This window comes from Pinus tabuliformis, chromosome 9 (assembly GCF_031772625.1).
Source record: "Pinus tabuliformis cultivar Carrire ecotype Pingquan chromosome 9, CPIR1, whole genome shotgun sequence".
NCBI classification, from domain to species: Eukaryota; Viridiplantae; Streptophyta; class Pinopsida; order Pinales; family Pinaceae; genus Pinus; species Pinus tabuliformis.
The window spans coordinates 224760324-224783932 of NC_142307.1; the positions used below are offsets into that span (position 1 = coordinate 224760324).

At 35.5% G+C, this 23609-nt stretch overlaps 1 long non-coding RNA gene across 1 annotated transcript in view; it reads left to right on the plus strand.

Annotated features, from left to right (window-relative positions):
• Positions 1-23609, plus strand: part of LOC149147985 (uncharacterized) — a 139854-nt gene that overhangs the window by 41608 nt on the left and 74637 nt on the right. The window contains exons 2-3 of the long non-coding RNA XR_016263120.1: positions 5243-5343; positions 5628-5713. This is a non-coding gene — a long non-coding RNA (uncharacterized LOC149147985). The remainder of the gene's footprint in view (positions 1-5242; positions 5344-5627; positions 5714-23609) is intronic.

Sequence of the window (23609 nt, forward strand, 5' to 3'; positions counted from 1 at the left end):
CTTTCCTAATGGACCAAAGATAAACATCTTTTGTTTGACCCTTATTCACAATAAAATTTCAGGAGCTAAAAAACTCATAAAAAAGGAATCTATGGACCTTCTTGGTAGCTCTTTTTTTCAAAATAGTAGTGAATCTATCAATAATCTATTTGTAGAGTGCAATTTTACAAAATTTTTTAAAATTGGAAACTAGGGCCAAACTCCATGTGGGTCGCCTTATGTATGGCAGCTGATATTTTTCCTAGATTCCTTTTGTCGAGAGATGTAGGATTGATCTAAAGATCATCCGATTCCGACCAACAGCTAAATGTCAAGGTCGACCAAAAGCTAAATGTGTGGCACACATGCTCAACAAATCATATAAGTACAAGTGAGGTTGATTCATTATCAACTCAACTCATCTCACTCATTCTTCTCTCTCTCTCTCTCCTTATCTTTGGGTTACACAAGGAGCAGCTCACAAGTGGGAAGAAGGAGGACGCAGAAGGGAAAGGAAGACACAGAAAGAAAGATGCAGAAGTTGTTGAAGGTCTCTTTGACTAGCGTTGATCAATCGTCGACTTTAGAAGAGTGTGGTTTTGGTGTGGTTGTCTCTCCTAGGCAGGATGCTAATTTTGGCACATAAACCAAGGGAATATGACCTTTGGTTTGACCAACGTTGACTGCCCTATTTTGGGGCAACATGTTGACTTTAGTCAACAACAGTTTGACTGTGTTTTTGGGGTTGTTTTGGAGGTCAATTTCATCTCGTTTAACTAAGTTTGACTTTGCTGATTTAGGGTTTGCTGCTGCTGATATAAAATTATAGAATTTTGATTTTGTACTATTTCTCTCTGGTGAACTATTGAAGATAAAAGAATATTTTATCAAAGGGTTTCCCGGCATTAGGGCTTTTCCCTGGCTAGCCGCAAAAATGATTATGCTAGAAAGTATGGTTGGCTAGAAACAAGTTATATTTCATGAAAAAATAAATCATCCTTAATTAATATATTTTTGTGCAATCTTATTGTTCCCAAAAAAATGTTGTTTGATGCCTCAAACTGCTTCTGGAAGGCTTCAAACCCAAATTTTCCAAATGGGGTTTCATTGAAAAAAATGGTATTGTGAGATGATTCCTCCACTTTCAAGCCTATGAAAGCATTGAGATGGATGAAAAAAATATAATTATCCAATATGGATCAACATCAAAGGATTGGCCAACATTTTTATTTATGTAAGCAAGATGAATGACGTAGGTGTAAAATAATGTTTGGAAAGGATACCTATAGGATGGGTCAAGGAGCAATGGTATTGTTGAGGGGAGTTTAGATTGGAAATTTGGATAAGTTATTGGTAAGAACTCTTAGGGATGGGTAAAATAGTTCCATTGTTATTGAGAGTGGAGTAGAATATTGAAAAACTCCTACATCTTCTAGAGAAATGACTATGTTGTGGCATCAAAGGCTAAGACATATCAAAGAGAAGGCCCTTTGATTATTACATAGTAATGGTATGGTTGAAGGCATGTCCAACTGCTTTCTAGATTTTGATTTTTGTGAAAATTATTTATGTGGGAAGCATAGTTTATTCATAAACTTCCATGGATATTCCAATGGAGAATTAGTCACAACAAATTTGATAGATTATACTAAAAAAAATGAAATCTACATTATTTCTCTTTAGATTTATGGATATGTAAATTATTTTTTATTGCTTATGCATGCAAATTATAATTATGCAAAAAAAGGAAAAAAAAACAAAAAACAAAATAAAAGCTCATAAACCATGATTTTACACAAAATATAACGTGGGAGACCCTTTTAGGAGAAAAATCTAGCTATAAGGTGAGGCCTCTCTGCTCTCTTTCTCTGAATATAAAATAGTTTTGAGTACAAAGAAGTAAGCCATGTGGCCCATGAGCTACTACATTGAAAAAATTCATTTTTTTGATCTTTCCTTGCCCCTCTTTGCTATTGTGCTCATTTGGAAGAAATGCACGCGAAAATAATGCCACCCATTTTCATCCTTGTGGCCTGATTATGACATAGTCGGATAACCTACTAGTGGTTAGGTTTGAAACCCTCGACTTTTAACCGGAGTTACAATATCGAATTTTCTATAGTTTTCTTCATCATAATCACATGTCTAGCCCCTTTTCCATGATTAATTGGGGTTATCGTGGCATCCTCTTGAATTATGGTGGTTAAAACAGGAAGGTCAACTTTTGAGTGGCATAACTTTTGCATACAGACTTTGATTGAGGTGATTCTTGTATTGTTGGAAAGGTATATATGATTAGAATAGGGAAAGAAGTTGAATCACTAAAGCAACAAATTTATACCCCAAAAAATTGTCAATTGATGCCTCAAAATGCTCTTGAACAGTTTCAGACACCAATTTGTCAAACTAGGTTGTACTGGTAAAAATGGTCCTATGAGGTTATTTGCCCACCTTTTCGACTATAAAATCATTTATATGGATGATAAACAATACCATAGTCCAATCCATATCAAGAATCGGGTAAGATTCTCCTGTAGTTCTATGGGGTCAAAGGGAACATTATAATTGGTGCACAATGATGTATCTAGACATGTGTTGGTTCCAGTATTAGGTAAATTTGTATACGATGTCTCATTTATAGATGAATTTGCAAGGAATACATGGGTTTATTCCTTGGGAAGAAATATGAAGTCTTTAACAAGTTCAAAGAGTTTAAAGCTCTTTTGGAAATTCAGACATATAAGAAAACTAGGGTTCTAAGGATAGATAAAGGTTGAGAAATTTATGGGTATGAATTCAAACGATTCTGTAAGAAGTGCAATATAGAAATACAAAAGACTACTCCATACACTCCTCATAAAAATGGAATTGTAGAAAGGATGAACAAGACATTGATAGAGGAAGCAAGGAGCATAGTGGCTCTGATACCACTTGATTTGAAATCACTCGTGAATGATCTCAGTTAATTAATGAAGGTATTACAGACTTATGCGATGGGGTGTGCCTATGTTATTTTATGCAACGGATCGATAAGATTGTGAAATGCACAAACATTGAAACTGTAAGAAAACACAGTAAGAAAACACATAAAACACAACAAGCTTAATAAAGAGTTCACCCAATCCTCCTGAGTTACATCTCTTGGTCCAACCTTCAGTGGTGGCCTTTCTATTGTGTCTTAAAAAGTAGAGTTTTACAACAATGAGCTCAAATTGAGTCTCACTCAACAGATGATGATCAGTAGGACTGTACTTGCATCCCCCAAGTCTCTAAAGTACACAGACTCCCCTTACTCAAACTCAACCTCAACTGGTCTTAGTGGTATGAGTCCAATTTGGTAGTCAATACTTGACAAGTATACGCAAAAGAGTTGCTTGAACCTCTCAAGCCTTCCCTGGTGTTCACAAACTCTTGAACTCTCTCTGTCTTTGTCTGCTTGATGCTACCTTTGCTCTGTAGGTCAGCTCAGTTTCTCTGTTCTTTGCAATTTGGCTTCTCTCTCTCTCTTTGCTCTCATTTCCTGCTTCCCCCTACTTCCTCTGTCCGTTTGTGGCTTAAAGCTAATCTGCTCCCTGACTGTTTGTTTCTGCTTCCCGGCTCTCTGGATCTCCTACCTCTGTCCACTGGAATTACCTTGCTCTACGTCATCATCATTGTAACGCTTCATAGAGAGGTGGCCACCTGTTTCCTCACAAACTAAGTGTCAGTTCTCTTTGAATGGTTGTTATTTCCATTGCTCCAAGATCGCCCGCGAAACTGTTTCCTATGCCAACTCATCAGTCATGCCAGATCTCAAATCTTATCCGCCGCAGCCTATTTCCCTGTCGAATCTGATCATCCATTGGATTGCTTCTCCGCCATTGATCTGGGGCCTCCAGATCCTACGGTTTTCGTCCATATCGGGTGGGTAAGTAGCATTCCCTTTACCTGCGCGATGTGAGCGGTTTTCTCTCTCATCTGCCGGACGCGTGTCACCCGTTGTATGGCATCAGGCGGGACTCGGTCGAACCCGCTTACCTCTTGAAGTCCTTCTGATATCCTGCCGGTTTTAGCGCAGGGCCCGCCTTTTGAGGAAATCGACGATTTCCGTATGGTTTTATACTTTCCTCATGACCAAGCGCTCAGAGCTTTCCTTCACTGAGGGGGATGCCCTGCGCGTATCAGAAACTGCCTCTATTTTTGGATTTGACCTCCAGTGTGCCAATTTGCACCAGCACGCGGTTACCATGGGCCAACGGTCTGCGCGCTTTGACCGAGGGTCCTTGTTGCTCCGTGCTGACCACAAATTGCCATTGTTTAGAGGTTATTTCTGATAAGCTCGACATCCATAGCACTTTCAAACTTCGGTATGAGTTTTACAGTGTTCAAGGAACTGTAAGAGTGTTTGAGGATCCAATTCGGATCACATGGTTTGCTAAAATGTGTAAGGTGGGTTTAGATTAATTGCAATTAAATTAAATTTTCATTCAATTAAAATATTTAATTTAAAAGTTTCAAAAATGCAATTAAGTTAAGTTAAACAGACTTTACTCATTCAAATAAATTTTCAATTTAAAAATTTGTTTTTACTTTACAAAAATACTTTAAATTGAATATTGGTAAAAAAAACATTTAGCTTATAACCATAATAATAAAAAAATAAATTTAAATAAATAATAAAAAATTAAAAACTCTCTAAATTAAAAATTAAATAATTAATACAAAACCTTATAATAATAATATACATATAATTTTATTTTTAATTTTTAAATATTTTTTTTAAATAGAACATAACATTATTTTTCTTATTTTATATATATAATAATATATATATATTTTTTTAATTAAATTGATTTTTAAATTTTATCTTTATATTTAAAAGACATTGCTTTAAAACTACATTTATTATATTTAAAAAAATTATAATAATAATTATTAAAATAAAAATAAAAACATTTATATTAAATTAATTTCATTTTTCATTTAACACTTCTAAATACTCTTTAACTGACTGAAAATTAAAATTGAAAAAGCTTACCATTAATTGATTATAGCAATTCTAAACCAGCAATACAATTTCCTAATAGCATTTAGTTTAAATTAACTCCCCTTAATTTAGGCTGCGAGAAATCTTTTTAAATAAAAAATAGAAAAGAAACCAATTGTTTTATTTAACTCTCATGATCAAATTATTAAAATTTATGGCATGTATTGCAAATAGCATCATGATAGATGGCAATATTAAAGATGATTTATGAACTATGTTGCCTATTTTGTTTTGCAGATGGTGTGGGAGCTGTGGGCGGAGCCGCGTGCTGAAAGCAACCAACCAGGTCGCCACAGCCATGTCTTCACATACAATCTCAGCCTATCAAAGCCCAGCAGGTATGTGAGAAGCTTATGCATGCTCTCCAGTTTTGTGAGAAGCTTATGCATGCTCTCCAGTTTTCTTCCACCTTGCACGCACCCTGGTAGGTCTTACCGCCCATGCACACCTGATGCTCGACGTGCTTCCTCTTAGCCACTTGTCAGCAAACGACTCTTTTCCTCTACATGTTCATCTATAGAATGACACGCTCAATTCCTTTTTCCTCCGGCCTCAAATCCATGAAGCTTCTATAAGACCTCATTTTGTGGTGGAGTTTTTAGCCAGCTTTTTGGACGCGCAGGGCTCGGGTGTCTTTTTGCGCTCTGGTTTTGGTCTTGCTGGAGGTACAAGGACGCACTCCCCTTGGCAGGCAGGCAGCTGGAAAAGGTCAGTCTTTCTATTCTCTTACAGTTTACAGTTTCTAAGTCTGGATATTTTTAGAAATTCATAAATGAGATGAAAGTCTGGGTGTTTTTAGAAATACATAAATGAGATGAAAGACTGGATAAAATTTAAGTTTTTTTTAGTCTCCGGAGTGAACTTTTACTTCTGAAGCAGAACAGACACACTGCTCTTTTATTTTTCTCCATCTCTATTTTGGCTCCTGGAATACTGTTTAAAGTTCGATCAATAGCATAGCAGTCACCGTTTATTTGGACTACTGAAGCACTCCCGGCTTGGCTTTATCCTAAAGAATATAATATGGGTGAAAATTATGAATTAAAACTCGGCTATCCTCAGTGTCTCTGATCAGAATTGGCCTTAGCCAGCATGTTTTAGATATCTGTTTAGAGTATGGTTTTAGTCAACATGTTCTGGGCAATAATTCACAAATTGAAGAAGTCTGTAGTGATCTACAAGCCCTGTTCAGATTTTCCTATTAAGATAGGTGAGTGGTGGTGCATTTTTGAATCTTATTGTTGCTGTATAGTCTGTCAAGATCCACAATCAAGCTGAAAATATGCAGGGTGCTAAATTCTATCACTGAATGCTTCGTAGAATCCTTCGTCAGGGCCGGTCCTGCCATAGCTCACAGAGCCTGCTCCTGAACTCTTACCACCTTTCCAGCATTACTGATTTTCCATTGCAAGAATTTATGTTTCTTGTTACGCTTGGCCTGTAACATAACCTGTTCCCTCTGTTTTTGCGATTTTCCATTGCAAGAATTTATGTTTCTTGTTATTTGCGTTTAAATAATGCGGATTAGGGGTGTGCATTCCGTAGGCAGTTGTGTTTACTGTCCATTAAAGCTTGCAGATGAATTATGAAGGGAGGACTTCCAAATTCAGAAGAAGTACTTTAAATCTTGCGAATTTAAAAAGATTAGTGCTAAGTAGCTGTACATGTTTATTATTGATTATCTTTTCCATAGTTGCTCAGCCATGATTATAACAAGTTATTCATCTGGCCACCAGGTGTTAAGCCATTCTTATGTAACCTATTTAGCTTCCAAAATCCTGTATGGGCCAAGGCAGGAGTAAAAAGTCTTCTATTATGCAGGAGGTTTCAAACCTCCAATGTAACCTATTTAGCTTCCAAAATCCTTTAAAGTCTTCTATTATGGAGGAGGTTTCCATGAATTGATATCAAACTTTAGCTTCCAAAATCCTTTAAAGTCTTCTATTATGGAGGAGGTTTCCATGAATTGATATCAAACTGTAGGGATCTAATGTTTCCATAATCTTCCAAACTGTAGGGATCTAATGTTTCCATAATCTTCCAAACTGTAGGGATCTAATGTTTCCATAATCTTCCCATCTAGTTAATAGAATGTGTGGTAATTAGTATAAATTTATTTTAAATACAGATTTAACATGAACTAAAAAACCCATGTAGTTAATAGAATGAATGTGTGGTAATTAGTATAAATTTATTTTAAATACAGATTTAACATGAACTAAAAAACCCATGTAATTAATAGAATGTGTGATAATTAGTATAAATTTATTTTAAATACAGATTTAACATGGACTAAAAAACCCATGTAGTTAATAGAATGTGTGGTAATTAGTATAAATTTATTTTAAATACAGATTTAACATGATGTGTGGTAATTAGTATAAATTTATTTTAAATACAGATTTAACATGTGGTAATTAGTATAAATTTATTTTAAATACAGATTTAACATGAACTAAAAAAACCCATGTAGTTAATAGAATGTGTGGTAATTAGTAGAAATTTATTTTAAATACAGATTTAACATGAACTAAAAAGGATCTGTAGAACTAAAAAGGAAGGATCTGCAGAACTAAAAGGGATTTAACATGTTGTGTGGTAATTAGTATAAATTTATTTTAAATACAGATTTAAAACATGTTGTGTGGTAATTAGTATAAATTTATTTTAAATACAGATTTAACATGTGGTAATTAGTATAAATTTATTTTAAATACAGATTTAACATGAACTAAAAAACCCATGTAGTTAATAGAATGTGTGGTAATTTGTAGAAATTTATTTTAAATACAGATTTAACATGAACTAAAAAGGATCTGTAGAACTAAAAAGGAGGAGGAAGGATCTGCACAACTAAAAGGGATCTGTAGAACTAACGACAATAGTAAACTTCACTCTCAGTTCGCAAGAATGCTGGGGTCAATGCACTTCCACGGACAAACTGGCTGACAAAATGCGAGGGGAGCTTCTAAAAAGAGACATGGTTGACATCATCCCGGATCCTATCGCCCCCACATGGGACAACGGCAGATTGGGTCATGCCTTCATTGCAAAGAGAATTGACCGCTTTCTGCGGTCGTCAGTCATCATTGAACAATGGGGGATGCCCATTGCCAAAACTGGAGACGCCACCACTTCTGATCATAAGCCCATCTCCCTGGAATGGGTGCGTGAACATCAAAGAAAGGGCTATTCTTTCAAGTTTAATTCAGTTTATCTACAGGACGAATCTTTTGCTGCCTTCGTCAAATCCAGCTGGGGTCATATCAATAATTCAGAGGAGGCTCCCTTCCTCACTTTTCGTGAAAAAATCAACAAGCTTCGGGAGGGAATCAAATCTTGGCAGATCAAGAAGAAGCAAACAGACTCACAGGATCTCAGCAATATCAACCTCGAAATAAATTTGATCTCTTCAACTATTCATCTTCATGGCCTCTCTCTTGACAAAAAGGTTCACCTTTGGTCTCTGGAAAAAAGGAAACAAGCTCTCCTCCTAAAAGAGGAAGCATCCTGGAGGTTGAAAAGCCGAGCTATATGGCTCACACAGGGCGACAGGAACACAAAGTTTTTCCATAATTTTGCAAGTGCCCGTAGAACGAGGAATGCGATATGGCGAATAGATGATAGCAGCGGAAACCCCCTCTACTCCCAGCTCGATATCTCCGCTGCGGCCACTTCTTTTTTCAGTGCCCAATATAAGCGTCAACATAATGACATCTATGACATGTTGTGGGCGGTTGACCATCTTCCGATTATGTTTGATGATGCTGCTAATGAAGATTTCCTTAAACCAATCTCAGAAGGGGAGCTTACAGACATAATAAAAAGTTTTAAAAAAGATAAGAGCCGGTGGAATTCTACACTCATTTTTATGATCTTTTCAAAAACGACCTCCTCAATATGGTGGACGCCTCTCGCCTGTCAGGGAGTATCAATAGCGCTCTCTCGGCCACCTTTATCGCATTGATTCCAAAAAAAGAAAAATCCTCATCTTTCGGGGATTTCAGGCCTATTGCCTTATGCAATGCACTTTACAAGATTATCTCCAAGCTCATTGCAGAGCGAATGAAAAAAACCCTCATCTTCAAGCGGTTCTCTCCCAACTCGCAGTCTATTGGGGCCACCTCTTCGTCCTCCCCAACAAAGTCATCAAGAATATGCAGTCAATCGCTGCAAATTTCCTGTGGGGTGGTCATTCTTATCAATCAAAAATACACCTTGCAAGAATGGATAATATTACAAAATCAAAGAAGAAAGGGGGATGGGGCCTTTTAAACATGAGGCTCTTTGGGAATGCGCTGATCTGCAAGTCTATGCACAGGGGCTTTTTCGGGAACAGCCCGTGGTCCGCTCTCATCAAGCAAAAGTATCTGAAAGGCCGGAACTTGGGACACTGGCTCAGAAGGTCATCTCTCGGGATCAGGCACGGTTCTCCTATATGAAGTATTTGAAAGGCCGGAACTTGGGACACTGGCTCAGAAGGTCATCTCTCGGGATCAGGCACGGTTCTCCTATATGGTGCAGCTTCAGAAAGAATCAACGGTTCTTTATGAACAATCTTAAATGGACATTTTTTTCAGGTTCATCTGTCCTCATTGCCTTTGACCCTACCTTATATGATCTAGAATCTCAGATCCCCCCGGCTCTCCTCACCTTCTTCCACTCTAGGGGTATTTTCACCTGGTCCAATCTCATTGATTCATGGTCCTCACTTGAGCCCATTTGGAAAACGGAACATCAACTTCATATCCCCCCCTCCACCCCTTTTGGTCCTCCGCCACCCTTTCTTTCTCCCGCCGGAGGATCCTACAACTTGGAACAAAGGACGAACTAATTTGGTCCCCGGACTCCTCCATCCACCCCATCACTGTCCGTCGTCTTTTTTCCGCCCTTTCATCTCATCTCCCCCCCCCTTAATCTCTATCCTCTCAATTTCTGGAAGGCCTCCTGCCCTCTTAAATCTATCCTTTTCGGCTGGCTCCTCTTCTACAACAGGAACCTTGCCTGGTATGTTCTCCAAAAGAAAGGGTGGCACGGTCCGAGTCGTTGTCATCTCTGCCTTGCCGAATTGGAAACGAACATCCACATGTTATTTCAATGCGCGACATCTTCAGCGATCTGGAACGAGCTATCCTCCTTTTTTGGTTTTCCCATTGGTATCTTTTCCACGGTCCCGGACTTTTTTTTCTGGTGGTCCTCTCAACGACCCACCTGGCTCGCTTTATTTCTCCTTTCTGTATGGCATATCTGGAAGTGGAGATGTCGTCGCGTCTTTCAGGATTCCAACTTGCTGCTGGTCTCCATCATCTCGCTATCTTTTCCACGGTCCCGGACTTTTTTTTCTGGTGGTCCTCTCAACGACCCACCTGGCTCGCTTTATTTCTCCTTTCTGTATGGCATATCTGGAAGTGGAGATGTCGTCGCGTCTTTCAGGATTCCAACTTGCTGCTGGTCTCCATCATCTCGCTGATTACAGGATCCATGCCTCTGGACTAGTGGACTAGCTTCCATCTGTCGCTGGCATCTCTATTTTCTTGCGCTACTGTTATTTTTCAGCACATTATGTTACTTGCAGGTTGTCATTGCTCTATTTTTTGCACATGCCGGCTCTATGCGACTGGCGTCTCTCTTCTGCCTGTCTACTCATTCTGAATCAATATGTCTCACTATGCTCTCATTCTGCTGATCCACAGATCGATTGTCATCACTCATCTTTGTTTTGATCATGACCTTTATGGCTTTCTATTGCTATGTATTTTTCAGAATATTATATGATCTTAATATAATCTATATAGATTTTTTTTCTCTGAAAAATATATAATGGATATCTCGAGTAGGCTCGGCGATGCGAAGAGACTCTTTCGGGAAAGGCTGGATCAAGTGGTAGCGGTCTCGGGCCTTGAAATATCGATCGACCATTTCGTCCATCGTTTCTTTTATGGCGGCCTTCATTTGAAGGGTCCGCAAGCTTAGGCCCCCACAATTTGAAGGAACGTAGTTGTAGAGTGAAATGTTAGGCTCGCCCCCTCCCATCCCCCCCTACCCCCCCTTCCTCCCCAGTTCTCTGGGCCTCATGATTCTGTGAGAAATTCATTGGCTCTTGCTCTACATTATATGTGTGAGAAATTGTGCCATCGGCTCTTGCTCTACATTATATGTGTCATTTCGACCAAGTTTCGGCACGGCGAAGCGCTTGAGTTCTAGGAACTTTGGGAGAAGCGCTCTCTCGGCGAAACAGCACTCCGTTAGAGCTAATGTCCTCTTAAGTGAGAGTCAGGATGGTAACTTTCTTTCCACCAGAGGGAGAAACTAAGATCAACTTCGAAATCAAGAATAAGTCTTTCTTTTTGATATGCCTCTAGGGAAACTAGGGAAACCCTAGATGGTGAGATCTAATTTTTTCACCTGGAAATTTTTATGAGCCAATATTATTTAAATGTTTTGAATATTAAATGTTTTGAATATTTATTTATTTATTTTCTCTTTTATTTTTTTTAATTGTTCTTTATTTTTGGACTTTTAATTTTAATTTTAATTTCAGTATACAAAACTGATAGTTCTGTTTTTGGACTTTTAATTTTAATTTTAATTTCAGTATACAAAACTGATACAGAGACTCAGAGTTCTGACAGGGTCATTTTAATGAGCATCATACAGAGGATCAGAGTTCTGATTCAGTATCATCCATTTCTGTACCTTTTTTCTGCTTGAAAATATCAAGAAAATATGATTGATAGTGAAAATATAAAAATCACTTGCACAAGTAAGAATTAAGAATTATTTAAATGTTTTAAATATTTATTTATTTTCTCTTCTATTTTTTTAATTGTTCTTTATTTTTGGACTTCTGATTTTAATTTTAATTTTTATGGTTCACCATACAAAACTGATACATAGACTCAGAGAGTTCTGACACGGTCATTTTAATGAGCATCGGATCAGAGTTCTGATTCAGTATCATCCATTTCTGTATCCATTTCTGTACCCTTCTGATTCAGTATCATCCATTTCTGTATCCATTTCTGTACCCTTCTGATTCAGTATCATCCATTTCTGTACCCTTTTTTCTGCTGGAAAATATGATTGATATTGAAAATATAAAAATCACCTGCACAAGTAAGAATTTTTGTATTTTCAATATAAATTTTGATTTATATTGAAAATATAAAAATCGCCTGCACAAGTAAGAATTTTTGTATTTTCAATATAATTTTTTTTTTTCAATAGGTAAACTAATCCCCAAGAAAATCTATTAATCCCCAAGAAAGTCAATATCTATTAGTCAAATTTCAAATTTCAATAGGTAAACTAATCCCCAAGAAAATCTTTCAAATTTCAATAGGTAAACTAATCCCCAAGAAAATCTTTCAAATTTCAATAGGTAAACTAATCCCCAAGAAAATCTATTAGTTAAGAAAATCTATTAGTTAAATTTCAATAGGTAAACTTTTTTCAATAGGTAAACTAATCCCCAAGAAAATTCAATAGGTAAACTAATCCCCAAGAAAATCTATTAGTTAAATTTCAATAGGTAAACTAATCCCCAAGAAAAAGCAGTAACAAGTAAACTAATCCCCAAGAAAACACAGTAAATCTATTAGTTAAATTTCAGTATGTAAACTAATCCCCAAGAAAACGCAGTAACAAGTAAACTAATCCCCAAGAAAACGCAAGTAAACTAATCCCCAAGAAAACACACTAAATCTATTAGTTAAATTTCAGTAGGTAAACTAATCCCCAAGAAAACGCAAGTAAACTAATCCCCAAGAAAACACACTAAATCTATTAGTTAAATTTCAGTAGGTAAACTAATCCCCAAGAAAACGCAAGTAAACTAATCCCCAAGAAAACGCACTAAATCTATTAGTTAAATTTCAGTAGGTAAACTAATCCCCAAGAAAACGCAGTAACAATTGGTGGGATGGTATCCCCATTCGAGCTGTCTACCATGTTTATTTCCATATGTATCCCAATGTCTACTCTAAAAATAAGAGAAAAGCATTACAAAATCAAAACGCAGTAACAAGTAAACTAATCCCCAAGAAAACGCAGTAACAATTGGTGGGATGGTATCCCCATTCGAGCTGTCTACCATGTTTATTTCCATATGTATCCCAATGTCTACTGTAAAAATAAGAGAAAAGCATTACAAAATCAAAGGCAGCAAACACATTTTGAAATATTTTTGGAATTTTATGTTGAATCAAATAATTATTTTGGTTTTTGTGATTTCAAAAATATTTTAAACTCTTATAAATTAAATTTAATTAAAAAATAAGATAAACCCATACAATAAATTAAAAACAAATAAAATTCATGAACATGAAATTAACCCTAATACAATAAATTAAAAACAAATAAAATTCATGAACATGAAATTAACCCCTAAAACCATGCAAAGCTCATCTAAGCTCTCATCTAAGCTCACGTTAGATGGAGATTAGAGTCCACTGCCCCAAGGAATTAATAAAGTGTTTTGCATTTAGATCTAACTAATGGTCTTAAATTTAATTAAAAAATAAGATGAACCCATACAATAGATTAAAAAACAAATAAAATTCATGAACATGAAATTAACCCCTAAAACCATGCAAAGCTCATCTAAGCTCACGTTAGATGGAGATTAGAGTCCACTTTCAATATAATATTGGATAATAATGAATTAATAAAGTGTTTGCATTTAGATCTATAAAGGTCATGACTAATGGTGTTTATAATACGTTCAATATAATATTGGATAATAATTATAATTTAATATATTTTATAATAAAAATAATATTTATTATTGAAATTATTAATTAATCAATTAATGTGTCGTTTGAATTATTTAGATAACAGTTTAAGATATGTATATTTTAATTTTAAGTAAAGTATATAATTGAATTTGGAGGCTTATCTCAAAGTTAGTCGTTTGAATTATTTAGATAACAGTTTAAGATATGTATAATTTAATTTTAAGTAAAGTATATAATTGAATTTGGAGGCTTATCTTAAAGTTAGTACCAGTGGATGTGTAAGTTTGTTGGTTGGTACGTGTTTTTTTAAAATAAAATTAAAAATTAAAAATTATTTTTTAAATAGAAAAATAATTTTTACCATAATTTAAAAAGATGAGTAAGTTCTAAAGTAATTAGAAGTAAAAAAATGTGTGAATAAGATGTTTAAATATTATATTTTTCAAAAATATTTTAACAAAAAATTTAAATAAATTATTTGAATATCGATGTTAATTAATTTATATCCATATCAATTCTATATATATCTATATAGAGGAGAGCAAGTTTAACAATTTTGAAGTAAAAAAATGTGTGAATAAGATGTTTAAATATTATATTTTTCAAAAATATTTTAACAAAAAATTTAAATAAATTATTTGAATATCGATGTTAATTAATTTATATCCATATCAATTCTATATATATCTATATAGAGGAGAGCAAGTTTAACAATTTTGTTTGATCCTATATATGGTCTATTTAGCTTTTAAAAATACAATTTAAACAATAAAAAATAATATAATTTAAATATGGTCTATTTAGCTTTTAAAAATACAATTTAAACAATAAAAAATAATATAATTTAAACAATAAAAAATAATAATACATTGTATTTTACACTATAAAAAAAATTACATTCGAAAAAATTTGATCCGGTTCATATTAAATCCATAATTAAAATAAATTTATACTAATTATTAGTAAAAATAACCTATTTTATTTAATATATACTTTTTCCCACCTAAAATTAAAATTGGATATAAAAAATAATTTTAAAACTAATAAAGCGTCTCGGCATAAATGCTTATTTGTATAAGCGATGGGCCCGAGAGTAATCAACAACAGATTGGAAAATACCGTTTAAATGGGTCCAGGTAAAGCTTTGATGGTGCCTTACTGTAGTTCTCATCTCCCAGAGTGGAAAATGATTTGTGAACGAGAAACATACATTGGGTACAAATTTGAAGTCACCTTCCACTTAGATGTTTTTATGCCCCTTATTATTTGTACATTTTTAGTAATTCGTTGATTTTTACTTAGTTTTTCATTCTCAATTATAAAAATCCATGGCCTCAAATTATGAAAAATACTATTGGTATTTTGTTTTGTTTGGTGTCACTTTTTATGTTTAGTGTGTGAGAATTCTTTGAAATTTTTTTAAATATTTATTTTCCATTCTTGAATATCGTCTATTCTTCAATATGGTGGAGAAATGACTTCAATATGGTGGAGAAATGACTTTGTACAATATGGTGGAGAAGAAATGACTTTGTTTGACTTTGTACACTATGGTGGAGAAATGACTTTGGAGAAATGACTTTGTATATTGAGATGGCATTTTTTATAGATACATTATTTGTATTATATTTATTTTTTGAATTTTTGTATATTAATGAAGTAAATAGTAAAAATACTTTAATTATTAATTTTAACAAAATTATTTAAAAACAAATAAAAAATAGTTTATATTTTTTGTTATGAGATGAGATTTCATAATTGAATTATTTATTTTTTGAATTTTTGTATATTAATGAAGTAAATAGTAAAAATACTTTAATTATTAATTTTAACAAAATTATTTAAAAACAAATAAAAAATAGTTTATATTTTTTGTTATGAGATGAGATTTCATAATTGAATTATTTATTTTTTGAATTTTTGTATATTAATGAAGTAAATAGTAAAAATACTTTTATTATTAATTTTAACAAAATTATTTAAAAACAAATAAAAAATAGTTTATCTATATTATATAATATATATTATATAATATAGAATAGAGAACAGGAAAAATTATTATTAAGAAAAACTATTCTAAATCTACAATTTATTTTTTAAATTTTTGTATATTATATAATATAGAATAAAGAACATGAAATAGATTTATTTTTTAAATTTTTGTATATTATATAATATAGAATAAAGAACATGAAAAATTATTATTAAGAAAAACTATTCTAAATCTACAATTTATTTTTTCAATTTTTGTATATTAATGAAGTAAATAGTAAAAATACTTTTATTATTAATTTCAACAAAATTATTTAAAAACAAATAAAAAATAGTTTATCTATATTATATAATATAGAATAGAGAACCGAAATTATTATTAAGAAATTTTTTTTTGTATATTATATAATATAGAATAAAGAACATGAAAAAATATTATTAAGAAAAACTATTCTAAATCTACAATTTATTTTTTCAATTTTTGTATATTAATGAAGTAAATAGTAAAAATACTTTTATTATTAATTTCAACAAAATTATTTAAAAACAAATAAAAAATAGTTTATCTATATTATATAATATAGAATAGAGAACCGAAATTATTATTAAGAAAAACTATTCTAAATCTACAAAGGTAATGATTAAAAATTGTTTTCTCAAAAAAGTTTTTATTTGTTTTATGGTTTATAGGAGCTAGATCCTTTTTTTTAAGTTCACCATAGATGATTAAAAATTGTTTTCTCAAAAAAGTTTTTATTTGTTTTATGGTTTATAGGAGCTAGATCCCAATGTGGAACTCCCTAAATAACATGTTCCTATCTGTATAGCTCTTTTTCCTATCATGTGTTGCCTTTATATTCTTCTTCATTACTTGCATTTCATGTTCCATGTTTGCCAACATGTCTTGTCCAATCAACACCCTGCTAATTGGATCACTCCAACTAATAGGAGTATTGCAACTCCACCCATACAATTCCTCAAACAAACACATCCTTAAGGATTCATAATATCCATTATTGTAAGTGAACTCTACCAGTGGAAGATATTCTTCCCACTTTCATTGTTGATGCATCATATACGTCCTCAACATGTCCTGCAATATCTTGTTGAGCTTCTATGTCTGTCCATCAGTCTGCGGATGATAAGTTGTACTGAAGGCCGACTCCATGCCCAAACCTACAAATAACTCCTTCCAAAACATGGAAATGAACTTTGCATCCCTACCTGACACAATCTTCTTCATAATACGATGCAATCTAACCACATCTTCATGAATACTTGTGCTACATCGTTGGCTCATAATGTAGACTTCACTGAGATGAAGTGTGCAATCTTTGTCAACTTGTCCACAATAACCCTGATGGAATCATGTTGTCTCACTGTCCTCGGCAAACCTGTCCATGGGAATTACTTCCCATTTCCACTCTGGAATCGCAATCGGCTGTAGCAGTCCACCTGGATGCTTACACTTTGCCTTCACACGTTGAAAATCAAAACACCTAGCCACAAACTGTGCTACATCTTTTTTCAAATTTGGCCAATAATAAAATCTCTTCATTGTTGTTAGTGTCTTCTGATAACCTGGGTGACCTGAATATGGTTTCGCATGAAACTCCCTCAAGATCACCTTCTTGACCTCACTACTATTTGGCACATATATCCTATCATTGAATCATACCAATCCATCTGTTATAAGGTAATAGAACACATCCTGTGCATCTGAACTTATGCCCCTACCACTACCAATACCTGTACCTACACATGTACCTGCATTTGTCCCTATATATGTACTACCACATGTACCTATAGTTGTATTGTCACCTATATCTATAACTATACTCTTCTGCAACTTGTGCATAATCTCCATATATATGACATCATGTTAACCTGCCTGCAAGATCCTATCCTATAAGTCCGTCCCATAGGAGCTCATAGCTGCCAAGTGACTATATCTGCCTGCTAAGAGCATCTGCCACCATGTTCTCTTTACCTTTGATATACCTGATCTCATAGTCTAACTCACTCATCGTAGGCAACCATCGAGCCTACCTACCATTCAGATTCGGTTGGTCAAATAGATATCGCAAACCACTGTGATCACTCATCAACACAAACCTCCTACCCAGAAGATAGTGCCTCCACATCTTCAATGCATGTATGATCGCTGCCAAATCAAGATCATGTGTGGGATAATTCTTCTCGGGCTTATTCAGTTTTCATGACTCATAGCATACCACTTTTCCATACTATATAAGGACTCCACCAAGTCATTTCTTGCAAGCATCTATGCATACTAAAAACTCTTTGTTTGGATCTGTAATCTTTAACACTGGTGCATGTGTCAATAACTGCTCAAAACTAGCCTCACACTCCTTTGTACATTCAAACTTCTTACCCTTTCTCTGCAATGATGTAATAGGATAAGCAATCTATGAGAAGTTCCTGATGAACCTCCTGTAATACCATGCCAACCCCATGAAATATCTCACCTCATCTACATTCGTAGGAGCTACCCACTCCATGATGGCCCTTCCTTTTTCTGGATCTACTGCAATGCCCTCCTTGGAGACAACGTGCCCTAAGTAATGTACCTCAGTCTGAAAGAAAGTACACTTGCTGAGCTTACCATACAACTGATGTTCTCTCAACAATCTCAACACTGCTGCTAAATGCTCGACATGCTCTTCCTCGTTTTTAGAATATACCAATATGTCATCAATGAACACAATAACAAACTTATCCAAATATAGACGCAACACACTATTCATCAAACACATAAATGTAATTGAGCATTAGTCAAATTGAATGGAACTACAACAAACTCATAATGTTTGTACCTGATACAAAAAGTTGTGTTGTAAATGTCCTCCTCTTTGATGCATAATTGATGATATCCAGATCTCAAATCAATCTTTGAGAATATTGCTGCTCCCTTCAACTGATTGAACAAGTCACCAATCCTCGGTAATGGATACATGTTCTTGATGGTTACTTTATTCGACTGCCTGTAGTCAATGCATAATCTAAGAGTATCATTTTTCTTCTTCACAAACAATATCGGTGTGCCCCATGGTGATACACTTGGCCTGATGTGTCCCTTGAACAACATTTTCCTTCAACTGTAGCTTCAACTCTCCCAACTCAAGTGTGCTCATCCTGTAAGGTGCTTTTGATGCCAGAGTTGCCCCTGGCACCAACTCAATAGAAAATTCTACCTCCATGTGAGGTGGAAACTCTGTAATGTCCTCATGAAATACATCCCTGAACTATTGTAGAATTGGGTATATGCTCAAAACATATGCATCCTCAACTTCCTTACCTTTTTCACTAGAAATATGCTCTGCAAATAACATACACCCTTTTTTGCGACTGCGCTTTGCTTGCATAACTGTCACCATCCTAATTTATCCAACTTTCTTCTTTCCTTGCAACACTCTTGGTTCCCCATTGTCATCCAAGCACTTAATAACTTTTTCCTAACAATCCACCTTGGTTCTATGCAAGTACAACCAATCCATACCCAACAACATATTGTATGATCTCAAGGGTATATGCTCAAAACATATGCATCCTCAACTTCCTTACCTTTTTCACTAGAAATATGCTCTGCAAATAACATACACCCTTTTTTGCGACTGCGCTTTGCTTGCATAACTGTCACCATCCTAATTTATCCAACTTTCTTCTTTCCTTGCAACACTCTTGGTTCCCCATTGTCATCCAAGCACTTAATAACTTTTTCCTAACAATCCACCTTGGTTCTATGCAAGTACAACCAATCCATACCCAACAACATATTGTATGATCTCAATGATAATACATTCAAATGTGTTGCAGTAAGCATACCATTCAAATCAAATGCACAAGCTCTTACCTAATGGTGAACTCACTTCTTTGTACCTGTAGCCAACTGCACTATCCAATATTTTGCATGCAATTCCTTACTCTAGCCACACTTATCCACCAAGTTAATACTAACATAGGTATAAGTGTCAATCAATATGGAAATAACTTAATCACAAAGCTTACCATCCATCTCAATGATAGATGCATGATGGTCTACCTGTTTGTTATCCAATGTTGCATAAATGCGAGGAATACTTTGACCAACATCCCCAACAGTCTATACGTCCTATGCACTATAGATCTGAGGCCTACCACCTTGATACTGTGGACAATCTCTCTGTGATGATCCCCTCCACAAGTCCAACATTGTACGAGCTCCTTATTCTGCTCCTCAGATCAATGTCCCTATCCTTTATTTTAATGCATTGAACTTAGATGGTGCATAATTCTCTTTATTATATGTACCTTGAGGCCTTGCTCACTTCTTGTCTCATTTTCCTTTGTTCTTTGCATTAACTTTCAAATTTGGCTTAGTCTCAAATTTGTGCTTCGATTGCTCATAACAATGCCTTAACTTTTGAATGGTTTCCTCCAATAATTTAGGCTCATCAAACTCAATCATGTATTTAAACTCTATTATGGTCAATGGCTCTCCTTCTAAAACTTTTCTTCCCTCTAGAGGCCTCAGACAGGGGGACCCACTATCTCCCTTTCTCTTCATCCTTGTGATGGAAGGACTGGGTCGATCTATCAAACATGCTAAAGAAGTCGGTAAGATCAAAGGTCTCCAACTTTCTGACAGGGGACAGGCTTGGACGCATCAATAGTTTGTGGATGACACCATGCCGCAAGGAATCCCCACCGTCAAAGAAGCTCATGCATTCAAACAGATCCTAAATGAATTTGCCAAGGCTTCAGGTATGGAAGTTAATCTCTCCAAATCTAAGCTTTTTTCTTCAATACTAATATTGCCATTCAAAGGAACATTGCTAAAATTCTGGGCTTTCAAAGAGATTCTCTCCCCTCAAAATATTTGGGGATTCCACTAACTGCTAAGCCTCTACACAAAAGCATCTGGGAACTGGTGATCAATAAACTGCAAGACAAAATAAGAAAATGGACGATGAGGTCCTTAAACCTGGCTGGCAGATTAGTGCTCACAAAGGTTGTTCTACAATCAATCCCAGTTTTTATGCTTTTTGCTCTCCCAGCTCCTAAAGGAGTCGTGCAGCTTTTCAAAAACATACAAAGAAACTTTATTTGGGGAAAGGGGGCAGAAAAGAAAAAATGGGCCTTGGTAGCCTGGGAAAAAATCTGCAAACCCAGAAATCATGGAGGCCTAGGACTAGATGATCCTGAAATTTTAAGCAAAGCTCTAGAGGCTAAATTATGGTGGCGATGGCTAAAAGAACCAAAGGCTCAGTGGGCTACAATTTGGAAAGAAAAATATGCCCGTTCATGGCCAAATGAGGATCATATAAGAATGGATGGTAATATTAAGGGATCACACATATGGAACAAGGCCTGGGACAATAGAGGTCTAGTCCAAGATAATGGCTTCTGGGAAATTAGAGAGGGAAACTTAGCTCTGTTTTGGGAGGACAGATGGCAACAGGAACCCATTCTTTTGAAAGAGGAATTGAAGGAACTTAAGGCAGAGGCAGATGCTAAAGGATTAACCAAAGTTAAGGATTTCTAGGATCAAACCAACAGTGTAGGAAAGTGGAGAAAATGGAGGAAATTTGATCTCAGGGATGACAACCCTTTAAAAGACAAAGCTAAAATGCTAATGCAAGAGTTAGATCAAAGGAAAATTCTAGTTTCAGAAGGGAATGACCAGCTAAGATGGGGCAATAACAATGAAGGCACCTTTAATCTTAAGGATGCTAAAATCATTCTCCTTGGTTTGGCTTCCTAGGCTCCAGACAAAGCATGGCAAAGACTTTGGAGGCAACAAGGTTGGATGAAAATTAAACTCTTCATGTGGCTAGTGACAATATTAGGAAAATGGGTGTTTTGGGGCCTTCCAAGTGCCACTTATGTGAAGCGCAAGAGGAAATAATGGAGCATCTTCTCAACAACTGCTCCTTTTCCTCCAAGTTGTGGGATTCTTTTGCCTCCATCTTCCAACAGGCGGATAGGGACCAAGGAAGCATCATCAACACCCTAAGCAAGTGGAGAAGCAATTGTACAAATAATGAAGTTCTTAGCATTGCTTGGGCTCTAACGCCAGGCTTCATCATCTGGAACACTTGGAAAGAAAGGAATAATATGATTTTCAAGGAGGAAAAACAACCGCCCCTTTACCTTTTTTATCAAATATTAAAATAGCTTCAAGAGACTGTGTGTTCTATTGTCCGAAATCTCCCTGAGAATCCTCCATCGGCTCCTGATTGGAGGATTCTCTGCTAGTTAGGATTACAGGGTTTTACTCCTCAGAGCCTGGGCGAGAAGAATCTCTTTAGAGACTCTGAGCTTGATTTTTGGCAACCTCCCCCCAAGGGTTTTTTGAAGTTCAATATTGACGGAGCCTCAAAGGGCAACCCGGGCACAGTGGGTCATGGCAGAGTTTTAAGGGATGAAAAAGGGAACATCCTGCTTATTTTCCATGGTCACCTTGGAAAAGCCACCAACAATTTGGCAAAAGTTCTAGCTATGGAACATTGTTTAGAATTCCTACTTCAAGATAATCGACACAATGTGATTGTTGAAGTTGATTCTGAGTTAATCATTAACTCAGCCAAGAGAATCAGCTGTGGTACGGCGCCGGAAAAAGTCATAAAGAATTGGAGGCTCATCCAGATCTTTCAACAGATCTACAACCACCAGCACTGGTTTGACGTGCGATCAGGAGCAGGGAGCCCTTAGCGCCCCCGTCAACCTTAACCTTTCGCCTCCGAGCGGATTTCCTTTTCCAAAGCGGTTTTGGGGTGATCACAAGCCCCACGAGCTGGAAGCAGTTTCACCTTCTTTGTAGTGATCCCATTCAGTGAATAACACGTGGCAATGGGACTGTTTGGAAAACCGACGTGATTGCATGTTAAAACGCAGCATGTGGGGTTGTGCGATTTTCATTTCCGTCGTTGGATCTATTGATTGAGATCAACGGTCAGGATTTTTCAAGCATTTTTGTGGGGCCGGGGTGTCGAGTTCAGTTAGCCATTCCTGGTTAGATGTTCATCTCCGTCGTTGGTTTAAGATGTGGATTGGACCACATCTTTTTTGGCATATTTAGTGAGTGTTGTTGCGGACAACTTTTCGTTAAGCTTTTGTCTGTACGATTTGGGTTGGTTTCCTTTCGGGTCTGTCGTTCATTTGTTTTGGGTTATAAGTTCGTACCATTGGTAGATAGCACCTTGGTTTTGTGTCCACTCTGTGCATGAGTGGTTGTAAATTATGTAAGTTATTTTTTGAATTAATGCTATAGAAAGTTCGTCTCTTGCACCAGCTAAAAAAAAAGAAGTATCTTCACCCATAGGACCATGCAAGGGATGAAGATATTGGTGTAGCGTTAAAACTACAGCCAAGTTGAGTTAAAGGTTTGCTAGGTTTGCTCAAAAAGCCATTTAGGACAGTGGAAATAATTTTGGCAACAAAAGTTGACTGCAGGACCATCATAGCAAAGATAAAGAATAGTAACTATCGGAATGGAAAAACCCACTGATAGATGATGTCATGTTAGCCATTAAGGCCAAACTAAAAAGACTTGCGCCAGAGATGGTGTAAGAATTTCATCGGAAGATTATATTTCTGTTTTGAATCAGAAGGTTCATAACTTTCCAACAAAGAGAGCGTGATGCAGAAGCATATCCAATTTCTTCTTAGAGCAGGATGAATCATGGTTACCAAGTTCAAACTTTGAAAAGTCTCTTGGTTTCAAGCGGGAGAGATATAGAAAAGTTCATGATTTCAAAAAAGGCTCAGAAAGAGTTTAGGAAATATGGAACATATAAAATTTTACATATTACTCAGAAATTCAAATAAAACAGAAAATGCATAAACATTTTTTTTTTTTTTCAGAGAGAAAAAGC